General features: G+C 37.9%; 1 long non-coding RNA gene across 1 annotated transcript; it reads left to right on the top strand.

The window, feature by feature from the left end:
• Positions 1-8,330: 8,330 nt before the first annotated feature.
• On the top strand, positions 8,331-15,059 carry LOC140578805 (uncharacterized). The gene is made up of 5 exons (XR_011983074.1): positions 8,331-8,495; positions 10,524-10,571; positions 11,735-11,776; positions 14,569-14,612; positions 14,886-15,059. It is a non-coding gene; the product is annotated as an uncharacterized lncRNA (long non-coding RNA).
• The last annotated feature ends 603 nt before the right edge of the window (positions 15,060-15,662 follow it).

Below are 15,662 nucleotides of genomic sequence, written 5' to 3'. Positions count from 1 at the left end.
GTCTTTCTGTCCTGCTTCCCCGATCTGGCCCCATATTTTGAAGTCTCTCTTTAATGTGACCTCAGGCACTCTGTGTGTTATAGGTGGACTCACCTCTCTTTCACTAGTTACTGCCGTGCCGCTCAATCTCGCTTTCAAAGCTCCCATCTTCTGCTCCAGGATGCGGCATTCGTCTGCCTGAGCCTGCCGAAGTTGCTCATATTCCTGCTTGAGTCTTTCTAGGGCGACAACTTCTGATTTTTGTGATTCTGGTTCAGCTTTTTCATGTGCTTTAAGCGTCTGGACAACTGACTGGAGTTCGCTAGCAAACTGCTGGAACACCTGGGGGTCCTCACCATCTTCTATTTCGGCAATTGTGGTTTCCACCCTCTTCATCAGGGCGCGGCGGGTCTGTCCATTGAACCCTTCACCTGCCGGTTCGTTGCACTTGAGATGCTGGCACACTTTGATGAGCTCTGGCTTCCCCAAAGTCCACAGCGCTGCAATGATCTCATCCAGTACTTGCTCCATGTTAGCTCTTTTGTCACGTCTAGGTTCGGCTCACAGGTAGGTTGTCTCAGGATGCTTATTTTTTTTAGCTCCTGGCTGGCTCGCCAAGATTATGTTACACACGTCACGATGAAGCATTGATTGGCGTGTAACAAGTTGGTTTTATTTCGCCTGTAATCACAGAAAATAACAGTCACTCCTGATCGCTATACGCTGTGCTGACTGCTGTACCAGCTCGCGCTCGAACTGAGCTGCTTCTAAGACTCGCAGTCAGCCTGTCTCTCATGCACCACTACTGGCGTAAATCGGTATAGCACCCGAGGTTACTGGTCAATGTCGCGAGTCAATGTGAGGGAGTGCCACACAGCAAAAATCATTTAAACACCAGAAATGAACCGAACAGTTGTTGGGGGGGTGCCTTTTTATGATCAAATAGTCCTGGGTGCCACAAAAGCATTAGTTATTTTAACCCCCTGGGGCCTGAGGCCTTTTTTCCACTTTCGAGGTAGTCTGACATGCCTTGACATTTTAAAATATTTCACCTATCTAAAAAACATTTATCCCAAAGTGATACATTTGCTTTTATTCAGCACAAACTCAGCAACAATAATCTGAGACCTCTTAGAATGTTATTATTCTATTTTTTGTTAAAATCAACTTCAAACATATACTTTTCAAAAACCTATTTTCAGACATGGTGAGAAATTGTAAAAAATCACATTATAGACATTTCTAGGTAAGACTTTTGAGCTCTGAAACTTATAGACACAGGGGTTGGCTACACATAGGTGAAAGTGACATTCTGAAATTTTATGTAGTTTGATTACTAAAGTGTTAGTACTTTAGAGTGACACTCTTTTTCTCAAAGTCAGTGGCCTTCAAAATGAATATTGATGAGATAGGTGTCCTCACACCTGTAGTACAGTAGTTTGCATGCTGTCAATGGCCCATCAGTTTGGAATGTCACTGCACCCCACACCCATCACTTTGGAAAGGCAGTTTGAAACGCAAGAAAAGTAGCAACAATAAAATCCCTTTCACAGTTTATTGGTAGATGGAATGAAAAATGAAAAACTGTTACTATATAAATATAGAAAGCGATAAATATGATGCAGTGACTATTATTAACGCTCTGGGGACGAGGGCATCATCGACCGCGTATCTTTCTCGTGTATTTCAGTTTATATCTCGCTGAAATCATTATGTAAAATCATGAAAAAAACACTGACTAAATCCGTTATCTGTCTTCTTTTCAAAACTTCCATTGTCAGAAGTATTAAAGTTTTTAAAATTAGGTTAAATAGGCAAAAAAGCAAATCGTGTCACCTTTCTTTGTTTTACTTGTATCGCGAGCGTTTAGGACCGCTCTCAGCGGAAGATCGCTATTCACGTTCTAAATACGCTGCGTTTGAATCGGCGACCACGTGATTGCAGGCACACAGGCTTAGCCCACTGAGCCATGAACGCAGGTATGAGCTTCGCTGCTGAAAGTGGCAACACTGGCGCAAAGCTTCAGCGGCAGAGACGTATCCGTGTGCTATATTGTAGCCGATCAGTGTAAACACTACCCAAACATGTGCTCTTGTTTATTTCGGTCACAATGGGCGTATTCACATATTTCTTTACCCAATACTAACTGTCGGATTATCATGTTATTATCATGCGAATAGCGCGATTTGCAAGTGGGTGGGCGATCAGAGCTTCGAGACGCAGACGCTTAAGTCAGTCACTCTTGTTCTTTCAATTTGTATCACGAAGCTGTAAAAATATATTTAGTTTCTACCTATATATATTTGAAAAGTAGACCGTCCAAGGTTTCTGAGAGTATTTTTAAAATGTGTATATGACAAAAACTCGCGGAGTTATTTAAACGGTTTTGCGAAATTTCTGTCAGATCCCGCCGGCGGGACCGCCGACCCCAAGGGGTTAATAAACACGTTTTTTCAGTAAATATTTGTTCACGCGCACGCGTACAATCAAACGTATGGGGGTCAGGGCTCTAGAGTTTAATAAAAACATTACAGGTGTTTATTAACGAATCATTTTAAATGCATTTTAAGGGTAATAGCATTTATCAGCATGCTTGTAACGGTGCTCTGGGCGCATCGATCTTTTCTAGCTAGAGACGAAAGAGGGCCTGGCGGTTTTAAATGGTAAAAAATAAAAAATAGTTGTTTGTTAACGTGTCATTTTAAGCAAATGTGCTATTTTATTATGCCAGTAAAAACACAGCCAACATGTTTAGACATGTCAGGCGACGAATGGCCGCAAGCCCTCTATTATGTCGTGAGCGATGTTTTCGGGGGGACACGTGATGAAGCAACATGGCCGCCCATAGCCATAGCATATACGGTACAGTACATGCCAGCAAAATGTGGGTCATTAGTCTTTAAAAGAATAAAATACATTACAGATGCTTATTAATGTACTGGTTTAAATGCGTTTTAAGGGTAATAAAACTTTTAGCAGCGTAATTTTAACCGTGCTCTGGGTCTCGTCAATCTTTTCTAGCTATAGATGAAAGAGGGTATTGCGTTTTTAAATGGTAAAAACAATAGCTGTGTTTTGTTATTTTAAGCAAATGCACTATTTTATGTCAGTAAAAGCGTAGCCAGTATGTTTTTAGGGTGAAATTATACAACCCAGTCTCACGGCATTTCGTGATATAGTCACGAAATTTAATCTATTGATTCGTGTTCATTTTTTTTCGTGTCACTCTGCACGAATTTCGAGCCAATGTATTTCAATAGGAAATATCTTTCGTGCCTCCAGCACGTTTTTCTTTCTGATGCTGGGGTCCACAGACGCTGTATTGTCCGTCCGTCCCCCCCTTTTTTTATTTATTTGTTTTAAGCGCTACTTTACTCAACATTTATGTAGGAGATTGTATCCTTGTTTTTATTGCATTTTATTCTGTAGGCTACTTACTATTGTAAACGATCGTCAGTGCTTCCAGTTAGAAATATAGTAAATATATTCTCCCGGTAAAATAACGAGACTGCACAGCTGTGCTTCGGCCATCGCATCTAAATGTCGTTTTTACTAAGAAATACAGCTTTTCCATTGGTTTGGTGTGTCAAATCTAGCAGTAAATACTAGCCTACAGTACACATGAGCCTTATCGACCGTTTACTGGGTTAATTATGCCAGCTAAAACTGATATCATCCCGATATCCTCGTTTTTTCTATAATGGAAAAATAGTTTCTGATTATTTTAGAAGAAGAAATAGTGAAGTTTTGATCACTGTTGAGCCAATTTTGGATCATTTTGGCACCTAAAATGACCAGCTTCTAGTCATTCTGGAAGTGGCCTGTTCTATGAAAACGCGATGAAACTGTCCTATCCAGAACTCCGTAATTAGGAAGTAAGCTGTGTTATGGTAGCACTTAGCATACAGTATATTCTGCTTGTAATGGATATAAACGGGCATTACGCACGGTAACGAGCTGCTTTTTGCTTTCGGACTGAATACTTAGGTGTTCGCGACAAGCCGCGACCGTAATGCCGTAATATATTTCGGTAATGCTGCAATAAAACGCACGTGGCTGTGTTTACTGGCGCTTTACAGATTACGTCATCTAGAGTGATCACCGAGGGGCGAGGACTTAAATTCCGAGTTGAGTGACATCATGTCCGACAATCTCCCGTTCGAGCTACCCACATCTCGGAATAAACATGGCTGCCTCCATGAACACGTTGCTATGTGTTGTTGCTTTATATTTTAGCAGATTTGGAGTTTTCCAAATGGAGAAAATTGAGATTTTTCCGAGAGACAAACAAGAAACACGAACTACTCAAACCACAGTAAAAGCTTTATAAAATATTTTAGTACATTCATAGCGATATTCTTTTTTCGAACAGCAAAGAAACTACAAACAAACCAAGTTGCCATGTTGAAATTACGTCACAGGGGCAACTCGGACAACAAAATCTTGTCCGACTTCAACGTCATAAAAGAGGCGTGTTTCGGACGGGAAGTGACGTTTTTCGTGACGTTTTCATCCGAGTTCCGAGTTGAAGAGAAATAATCGAACGCACCATATTTCGAGGATCTAACCCTTGGTAGTGCTGTCAGGAAGAGCTGATGTAACGCAAATGCAAACACAAACACAAACTTTTGCGAATAAACTCTGAATAAAGTAAAGAAATAGGCTTTATTATGGATGTAATGCAGATGATGTCATTGTTTGTGGGCTTTAAAAGTTAAAGGGAACATTTTACTAACATTTTACTAACCCTAGTAAAATCATTCAGCATGTGATCGAGCACGGAAGCCCCGGGTGAGAGTCGCGATACGTCAGATACACAGCGCGTGCATTATAGGCTGTAAAATAGGACTTTTAGTGAGTGCGTTTTTGCACAATTTCATATTTTTAGCTGTTTTTGCGCATTGAATTTCTCGCAAATACTTCCAAACACATCAATATAATTATACCTGCCGTTTAGTTCACGGTCTTATGATTCTGAAGATATCTGTATGATGTCTATACATCAAAGGGATCCCAAGTTATTAAAGTTAGATTAAAGTGGACACAATTTGCACCCATTGATGCCAAAAGGTTAATATATGTATAAAATTAATATATTTTAAAAAAACTGAAGAACAGAAAAGAAAAAGTTTTGGATAGTGGACGCCAGCAATACCCATGAACCTCAGCCTCTGTTGCTATGGAGACGGAGCCAGCCTGCTTTGCGATTGGGTGAATTCTTGTCATTGCGCTCAAACCACTGTTCAGATAAGGTACCACGCTAAAAAATAATGACCACGTTTTGTTTAAATCTTATAATTGATCCCTTTCTTTGCACTTAGACTCACGTGGTTTTCATATTAGCACAACGATAAAAAGCCCAACCAATGGTTTCCTCATTATCAGCGGAAAAAAAAACATACACTTGTAAAATTAGCTCCATTTGCTAAACGGCCTAGCAAACTTTAGTGTAAGCTAACTCTCGGTTATATTAGCTGAAGGGTAACCTAGCGTGGAAGCCGTGGAGCACTGCATTATTGTGTGGGTCAAGGGTGATTTTATCTCAATCATCATGACCTTATGTTTCAGTCGTAGCCAAAATGACAAAATGTGAACATTATGGAACGCTAAACACGCAGAAGCAGTGCGCTCTGGCGCAGAAAGTACTAAAAAAAAATTACGAGTGATAACGAGTCACGTGCCAGGACATCCCTAATATTAATAAAAGTATCCAGCTATTGCTGTAGCTCTGCTATATAAAAACAGAAAGTTTGTGACTGATGAAAGGAAGAAAGACAAATATATGAAATATATGGTATGTGTTATATAAATAATGCAGTGTTTTTGACATAGCATTTATTACAGTATGAAAACTATGAAATATAAATTCTGCCTTATCCTGTGATAAAAATGGGAAATATAGAATACAAATTATTTGTTATTTAGCCAATTAAAACTAAGATTGGAAAAAAAAGCATTATGGTATTATTACATTTGACATCTATGTCCCATAACTTCTGATTCTGAACTGACATGAAATAACTTGGCCTAACATTACTACACATAACATTGCCTTTAAATCTGGGATGAGGAAGCCCCAGACACACATTAGCATACAGAAAATAACAAAAACATGATTTTTTAAAATTCATTTACCTTAAGTATTTATAAGAAATTCAGTCACTATAGGGGTACACTTTTTAAACCTTATTTTAACATAACTACTCAACACTACATAATTAACATTTTCTGTTCTCCTTCCAGATCCTGTCAAATTAGTCACCTGTCCAAATCTTGTCCGAACCTGTCCGAATCTAACAGAACCCAAAGGCACTTTTAAGAGCCAAACTCTATCTATCTATCTATCTATCTATCTATCTATCTATCTATCTATCTATCTATCTATCTATCTCTATCATTTTCTGACTCTATCTCTCGCAATGCCAGGTGGGTCTACAAAAAAGATTTGTCCCTTCTGTCAAGGCATTTTATTCTGTGCCCAGAAGGTCTGTTCAAATTGTAAAAAAGAACAGCCTGTGAAGCAGCGGCTCAAGAAGAATCTTCAGCAGTTTGATAAAAAGCGAGAACAATGGGTGGTTGGCCGTAAGAGAAACCACAACATTGCATCAATCAAGGATGAAGCCATTGTCATGGTATGTCATTTAATATACTGTTTTTATTTCAGTGCTAATACCCTTAAATAATCCAATCTTAGCCTTAACACATCACAGTCCTAAACTACTACAGCAAAATTGGAACACACAGCAAATATAAGTGATAGTTGGGAATTTTGCATTAATAAAAACGGAGCATTATGATAGAATCACAGGTACAATATAATTAAACTTTCTTATTAAGGGGATGAGATATAACAAATGGACTGCATTCATTCTACATTTATAATGTACTATTCAAAGATCTTTACAATGTGCACATGCCAGCTGTAAATGTATGTGGAGCATTCACCTATTTGGCCATATTATCACAGAGGTTCTTATTTTGAATAAGTCTGTAGATTGTCACTGTCCAATTGTACAGTGGTTACACGGTCTTGCTAGTGTAGGTGCTAAACCTGAGCTACTAATGTTGCAAAAAGCTATATGATACCCTTATGGTTTCAGATTGATCTTTTTTCTATATAGAAGAATTGTTTTTTGTCTAATTTAATTATTTATTTTTTTCAATTTATTTGCTGTTGTTTTTCTATTACTTTAAACAGCAAATGCACGATGTTGTCATTGCAGCTTGAGAAACTCCATGCCATAGGATACAAGCCAGTTCTGCTTCTTGGCAAGGAGACCAAAAAGAAAAAAAATAAGTGTGAAATTTTAACCCCTCGATGCACACTTTCCACCTATGCCAAGGACTACCTTCAGAAGATAGCTTCATTTTATGAATACCTTTGTGAAGGTAAGATGCATGCACTATATTTTATAAAGTCACAGTTCACAACTTGTGTTGAGTATGCAAAAGATTTGTATTAATATTTTCTAAATCTTAAAGGAATGACTCCCCCCTACAACCTAGGTTAACAGTCATCAACTCCTAACCTTCTTGACAGTAGAAACTTTGGAGAGGTTTACATTTTTATATAACCAACACGTTAGCACAATACTGATTCTTTTCCCACAATTAAAGTTTTTTAATCCTTTTTTTTTTTTAAAGTCTTTTCGTAATTATCAGTCAGAATTTTAATTTTAGGGTGAGCCATCAGCCCTTAAACAATGTTCTTATTCACTTTTCAAAAGAGTGCAAGATTTTGGGAATGATGGGACGAGCACAACACATGAATGTCAAATTCCAGTTTACCACATTTGCAGTTTGTCACCCACAAACCCACAAAATTGGACTGTATGATTCAAACAGCTTGACACTTGAAACATAGAGGTTAACCATGAGTTTGAACCGTGCCGGTTTTAAGTAAGCAAAACATAACACTTCTCGTTACCGAGGGGCAGGAGGAGCAGGCGGAGCAGGCAAACGTTAAAGAGGGGCCTAAGGAGCAGATGAACAGTATAGAGGGCCAAGGTAATTAGGACAAATTGAAAAAAGTACAATTTAAATTTGTAAAGGCTTGAAGTATGTGAACCATGTGTGACCTTAAATGAGTAGTTCACTTCCAGAACAAAAATGTACAGATAATGTACTCACCCCCTTGTCATCCAAGATGTTCATATCTTTCAGTTGTAAAAAAAAATATGTTTTTTAAGAAAAACATTTCAGGATTCCTCTCCATATAATGGACTCCTGTGCTGTAGTTTAAATGCAGCTTCAAAAAGCTCTAAACGATCCCAGCCAAGGAATTAGGGTCTAGCATTTAAGGTTAAAAAGTATGTAAATTGTATTTTTTTATTATTTGTATTGTATTTCGCTAGATAAGACCCTTCTTCCTCGGCTGGGATTGTTTAGAGCCCTTTGAAGCTGCATTTAAACTGTATTTTGGAAGTTCAAACTGATGGGCACCATAGAAGTCCACTATATAGATTTTTTTTCCCCAATGAAGAAAGAAAGACATGAACATCTTGGATGACAAGGGGGTGAGTACATTATTTGTACATTTTTGGAAGTGAACTGCTCATTTAAAGGGTCATGAAACCATCTGTTTCAGCACCGGTTAGTTCTCACCACAGTTTTAAAAAATGCTACTGTACAGAATGTGGGCATGGTGCGCTGCGGAGGGGAGGGAGAAGAGAGACAACATACACAGCCTTAGGTTCAGACGGTTGCATTTCACTCCCATCGAGTTAAAAACACAAATAAATGCACAACCATTTGCACTCTGTATCGAAAACATCTATATGGATGTGCTGTTGCACCTCTATTAACTTTTAAGGCTTATTTTGTGACATTTGTAATCCTTTTGTTAGGTTGCGTCAAGGAGCTGTAAAGACTGATTACACTTACTAAACATTTGTCTGACAGTCTGAAGCTTCTGTCATAGCAAATCAACACATGCTGTTGTGAATAATTAATTGAAGCATCTTCCCATAGGATAAGAATGTGCAGTCTCATAAATAATTATGAGAGATTGACGCGTCATCGAAGTATTATAGTCCTTTGCCACATCACAAACTGTGACGCCAACACAATGTACATTTTAACGCCGGATGATAAAAATAGCGCAAAAAAACTCAAAATGAACCAGTTTTGTCTAACAGTTAATATTAACGGATGATAACATTGTATTTTATGATGTGCAACACAAACACCTCTACTAAAATGTCATAAAAAGAAGTTGGGTTTCATGTACCTTTAACATTACTTGACTTCTAGTGTTTTTTTCCTCATAGACCTTTGTGCAGGTAGGGGCTGCATGATATATCTTTTCAGCATCAACATTGCAATGTGCACATGTGAAATAGTCACATTGCAGGACACATAATGCTAAGTAGTGGAAAATAACTCAAACACTGCATGCTATATCTTTTTTGCTGCATGATACTAAAGTAAAACATTGTTGAAAAATCCATCATGTAATGGATAGGTGTGTTTTGAAGCATGGCTGCTGGATTGAGCTGGTCCTTAGCTGGCTATGAGCTGGTTTAAACTGGTCATGTCATGCCATCAGCCATGCTTCAAAACATACCTAATCAGCTTTTTTTTTCAACAGGGAACTTAAAAGATTCTGAATTTCTATGCACAATCTACAAGAAAAGTGATATTACATAATTAGATGAATTATGATGATGATCTATCTGCATTAGGGGTGTTGGAATAAATTTTGTCATTAAATCGAATGCTAGAAGTTCTATTCTTATGTTTTTGGGTTTTTTTTCATACACTGTTGTTTAGCTGTTAAAGCTTAGATAGGCAATATTAGACAAACCAGCCAGATTAGCTAGATTTTGAAAGTATCCTATCAGTGCTCACACCAAAGCAACTCCCCCAAAACACATGAATGCGCTCTGTGTAACTACTGCTTGTGCACCAACCTTATCAAACTTCTTCCCCATGTCTCATTCACATGTATGAAAACACCGAACATTGTTAACAAATTCCCTCTGAAATTAAATAAATAAATAAACACTGCAATCATGGGGTCACTTTAATCTCTTCAGCTCCCTACCGTTAGTTCACTGCTGGTTGAGCAACATATGTCGGTCCCTCGGAGATGTGTCAAACTTGTATGGACTTACTTGTATTCTACAGACACACACTCCCAATGGTAGCTGCCAATGTTAATATGCTGGAACAGGCCACTGCTTATTACAGACCTTCGATGAGACTACATTTCAGAATTAACGATATTAGGATAATTTTAATATTTATGTCTTGCTATACAACACTATTATTTATCCACCCCTTGCCAGCAAATGATCAGCACTTGTTAAAACAAATTGGGATTATCACAAACAGTATGGACATAAGCAAGATAGCAAACACATTGGGTTACTGAATCAACATTAATTCAAGCGCAATAAAAATGCAAGTACATTTCACCTATTAGTACATGTACTGCTGCACTGGTGTGATGTTGTGATGTTGATGTATTTAAAATAATATGTTTAAGCTTTATTGTGTATATGAGTGATTTTCTTTCTTCAAAACCACTGCTTTCTTCACAGGGTCAGCCATGGGCACAGTTGATCTCAGTTGCAAAAAGAGAAAGTCAGGTATGTAAAATGTTTGTAGGGTAATTATTGGTGGTTCTGGTAACTATATATTACCATAGCTCACTAGTTAAGAAGATTCTTAAGGAATTGAATTAATTAATTAAATTGAATTTAAGGAGACATATTATGCTCATTTCAAGTTCTATATTTTTATTCTGATACTCCACTAGAGTAATTTTACATGATCCACAGTTACAAAAAATCCTTATTTATCTTAAACTGGGCCTTTTTGCAGGCACATAGTATGTCAGAAACAAGCCGTTTTAGATGGAACTATGGTTACTATTCTAATGTACATTATATGCAGGTTCTAGTTCTAATGAGCCTGCAATGTGATGTAAAATATGGAGCCAAATATAAACAGTGTGTATGCTGACACACATTTACTATAAGACAGAGGATGGCCTTTTCTCATATTTTGGGGGTCTGTAGACGCACCAGGGACACATACAGTCATGAACCAAAATATTGGCACCTCTGCACTACTTCTCCCGGAAACTTGTTGTAATTATAAATTATTTGCATTGAAACATCAGAAAAAGCCAAATCTGAGACACACTGCACAGATCTCAAAAAATGTACTGAACAAAATTGACGTCCTCAACTTAATATTTGGTAGCACATCCTTTGTAAAAATAAAATAACTGAAATCAATCACTTCCTGTAACCATCAGTAGGTTTCTTACAGCTTTCTACTGGAATTTTGGACCGCTCTTCTTTTGCCAACTCCTCCAGGTCTTTCAGATTTAAAGGGTTTCTTCTCCCAACTGCTGTTTTGAGATTTCTAGACAGGTGCTCTATGGGATTTTGATCTGGACTCATTTCTGGCCACTTAAACCTGCTTGAAATATAATTATTTCTGAATATTCTGAAAAGCTGCCAATAATTTTGTCCAGTCCATTTTTGAAATTCTGTATGTCTCAGATTTGGCTTTTTTCTCTGCTTTTTTGTGTTATTCCAATGCAAACAATTTGTAATGGCAATCTGAAAAAAGTAGTGCATTATCTGACAGAAATGCAGGGATACCAATATTTTTGTCCATGACCAAACCAGTCATGTTGAAATACACACACACACACACACATTACACAGTGCATTTTGTCCTTTTTTGTTTTGTTTTGTTTTTTCCCATGTGTATATTTGACTCTTCTTCTATCCCACAGAGGGACCAAGGCATATGCCTAAGAGGAAAAAGCTACAAAAGAGTAAGTGCATGTAAATGCAATAATCATTGCCTCCATCAATGTGTTCACATTGCTATTTTTACCCCTGGTTATTTACTATAGTTTATTCCTGTCACGTTCAGCCCCGAACGATCCTCGTGTGTGCCACGCCCCCTCGTTACCTCCTGTCGATTCCTAATTTGTTACCCCTGTGTCTAGTTAATTCCAACCGGTCCCATCTATATTAATCCACGTCTTCCTGTGTTGAGTGTCAGTCATTGATGTTTGTGATGTTTGTTAGTGTTTTGCCAGCCTTCCAGGCTATTTCCCCATTAAATTCTCGTTTTGCCGTACTTCCGGACTCTCTCGTCTGCTTGCCTGCCCAGCCGCACGTAACAATTCCATTGTTTATTTTTATAACTACTACAGATAATATGTCCTAACAGACAAACTATAAAATCCAGCTGGCTTAATGTGTAAAATATGACCAAAATGCATTTCCAAGCAGTAGAGAAAGCTGTGGTGTAGTATTCTCAATTGTGAGCTTTTTTGCTCAGCAGTAGTATGGTTATGGTCAAGCAAGCATACCACATTGGCGATGAGAGTAGTTTGTTTCCATGGTACAAGTTAAAATTGGTTCAACTTTTGGTTGGTGATAAACGTCACTTGTCATCCTTGCAGGTGTGGTCACTACTAATGTCTTCAGAGTTGTGTGTATTTTGTTCCTACTCTAAGAAATATGTGAAATATGTTTTTGATGTTTACAGATTGCTCCTACCACACTTGTCTAGAGGCTTTCCCCATCAGGAGTGTAGTAAGAGAAAGAGTGAGAAAGGTTAGACAGCCATAAAAGAAACACATAGTGTAGACCACTGATCATCAACGGGCGGCCCGCGGGCCGGATCCGGCCCGCTGAGCCGTTCAATCCGGCCCGCGATTGGATTCCAAAATTGAGTTGAGGCAAAATATCTATCACTCCTAGTGGTTGACTGTGGTATAGGTATGGGAGCCTGAATCAAATGCCTTCAGTTTTGTAATGAAATGGAAAAAGTATAAACATTAAACATAATGTTAAGCCAAAATTAGATTTTTATTTGATTTTCTTCTTGGGGGTCCAGCCCCCAAGGAGACTGTCTGGTAAAACTCTGGCCCTCTGACAAATATAGTTGATGACTAGGGGTGCACCGATTGCAGTTTTCTGGCCGATCAACGATCACCGATCCTTAGGCAACCTTACCTGCCGATCTCGATTTTTTTTTGGCGATCTTGTTTCTTTCATAACTAAAAGACAGTTACTTCAATGTTTCCATTTTTATTGAGTAAATTGATATGAATACTCACAAAACATGAGGTAGTGTCCTCAAATATAAACGAACATATAAATGAGCATTGCTGTTTGAACTACAAAATCATATTTTTTCTTCCAGACTTTAATTTCTCTAATTTTGTAAAAAAAATATATATATATATAGCTGTTATGACACACTTGTCCAAAAAATAGGGAGGGAGGCAGCCTGCACTGCACCTCTCTCGGGAATGGGAGAAAAGGCTGATTTAACCCTCTGGGGCCTAGGGGTAGGAAACACACTTTCACTGACTGGGGCATGATCACACATTTCATCACACTTAATTCATGGCAAATAAATTATTTCTTATATATTTGTTTTGCCATTACACTCATCTTTATTTTAATATATATTGTAAATATGTCAGATTTTTGTTAAGTTTGAAATTTGACATCAAAGTATAGACATTGCAAAATGCAGTTTGGAACACTTGCAGAAACATTATAAAAGTACATAGTAAGCAATGCTGGCAGTTTGTTTTGATCCCAGATATCTGATCACCAAAGTCTTGGCTACATGAATATGACTAAATGGTGTAGATGCAACATTAATTTGGATAAATAAATAAGAAAAACCTAACTCATGTAACTATTTCTGGCTCCTTTCATTGAATATGTAGCAACTTTCATGTGTATGAATGAGCCATTGTCACCTGGCCACGTCCCCAACCCCCTTTTATGGCGCTGAAGGGGATGTATCTGGATCGCGTTTCACCGTTGCGCTGTTAATCAAATTACCATGCGAATGCGATTTGAATACGCGCTAATGCGGCTATTTAGAATGTGAATAGCGATCTTCGGGTGAGAGCGGTACTACACGCCCCCGATGTAGGTAAAACAAAGTAAGATGACATGGTTAACTTTTTTGCCGATTTAACCTAATTTTTAAAACTTTAATACTTCCGACAATGGACGTTTTGAAAAGAAGACAGATTACGGATTTAGCCAGCGTTTTTTTCATGATTATACATTAAGATTTCAGCGAGATATTTATAAACTGAAATAGACGCGAAAAGTACGCGATGTCGTCGACGACATACTCGACCCCAAAGAGTTAAAAGCATATAACTAAGATCGGTGGATCTCATGGGAATATGGTCGATTTCTGATCCCCTCAAATTAACGTGATCGAGGCCGATCGATCGGTGCGCCGATCGATCGGTGCACCCCTATTGATGACCCCTGGTGTAGACAGTATGCAGTGTAATATATGATTTAGAAACTTTCTTGTGTGTTGGCAATACATACCATAACTGTTAGGTAGGTACTTTTTTTGTGTTTAGTCTTTTTGAATTACAGATTAGGAAGGAGCTTGTACTGAAAAATTGATGATTACATGCTGTAAATACCAACAATGACCCATTTTATACTGTATCAGTGGATCTCAGTGCCTATAACCAGACATAATATCCTTATGCTAAAAATGAAATGAGTGTGTGTATGTATGTGTTTGAAGCTATTCTTTTTTAATTCTTTATTTTCTTGATAGGGCAAGGCAGAAATATTGGTTGACTGGGAGCCCTGTCCAATATGGCACGTATTCTTCTGTTTTTCCGCTTTATTGGTTAATACAGGCATTATTCATTTACTTTATATTTGTTTTTTTTTTTGTTTTTTTTTTTACAATAATTTCTTAATAATCTGTTTTGTCACAAATGGTGGTGGTACTTCATAGATGGAAAATGAAACGGTTATGCTTCTAAAAGGCATGTTCTATAATGATGTGTGCTTCACAATTGTTAAATGTTTATTTATTGGAAACACCCAGTAATGAAAATAAATAAAAAAATTCCCTTCTGTTTTTAGTGGCAAGGAGTGGGCCCATTCCTGGCAGCCAAAGGATTCTCCTCAGATTGAGAAGAAATAAAATGTAGAATTTAAACTAACATTTTGGTTTCTGCCTGTTTATTACTGTTTATTACATTGTTGCCTGTTTATTACAAGGTGTAAATCCCCAATAAATCTGACACATATGGCCAGTTTCCCAGTCAAGGATTAAGCCTAAGCCTAGACTAGCTTTGAGTTTCAATGGTGAATCTCCATTGATACTGCAATTTAGTCCAAGACTAGGCTTAATCCTTGTTTGGGAAACTGGCCCATAGAGTTTAGTCTCAAGTAGGATTAAAAAGAAGTGTACTTAATCCAACTCAATTTCATTTTCAGATGTTATTTGGAAACGTGTTTTATATTTCATGTGTATACATTGTACTGAATGTTGTTTTATTACAGTTGACATACAACTTGATTTCATGTTCTGTTGTCTCTGCTTTTCAAGTTAACAACATCACAGACCACTGTTAAGACCTGCACAAAAAAAAGTTTAGAGCTGTTCCACTCTCTGCTGCTGACAGTTGTCATTTCAGGCAAATCGATGCGACAAAAATTTTCAGATCTTCCACCTCATTCACCTCCAGTCCTCATCGTATTCAGCTCGCAGGGGTCCTTCCACTGTGCTCATTAGGAGCTGAGCTCTACATTCATTCAGATGTCAGCATTGCTATTCACCCCTTCACCACCACCAATGTCTAGACACCATGGGAATATTCCTTTTCATATCATGCATTTCTCTTCTACTTTTCAAAT

This window comes from Paramormyrops kingsleyae, chromosome 1, assembly GCF_048594095.1.
Source record: "Paramormyrops kingsleyae isolate MSU_618 chromosome 1, PKINGS_0.4, whole genome shotgun sequence".
NCBI classification, from domain to species: Eukaryota; Metazoa; Chordata; class Actinopteri; order Osteoglossiformes; family Mormyridae; genus Paramormyrops; species Paramormyrops kingsleyae.
The sequence above is the reverse complement of the archived record's forward strand: the minus strand, read 5'-3'. Positions and strand labels throughout refer to the sequence as shown.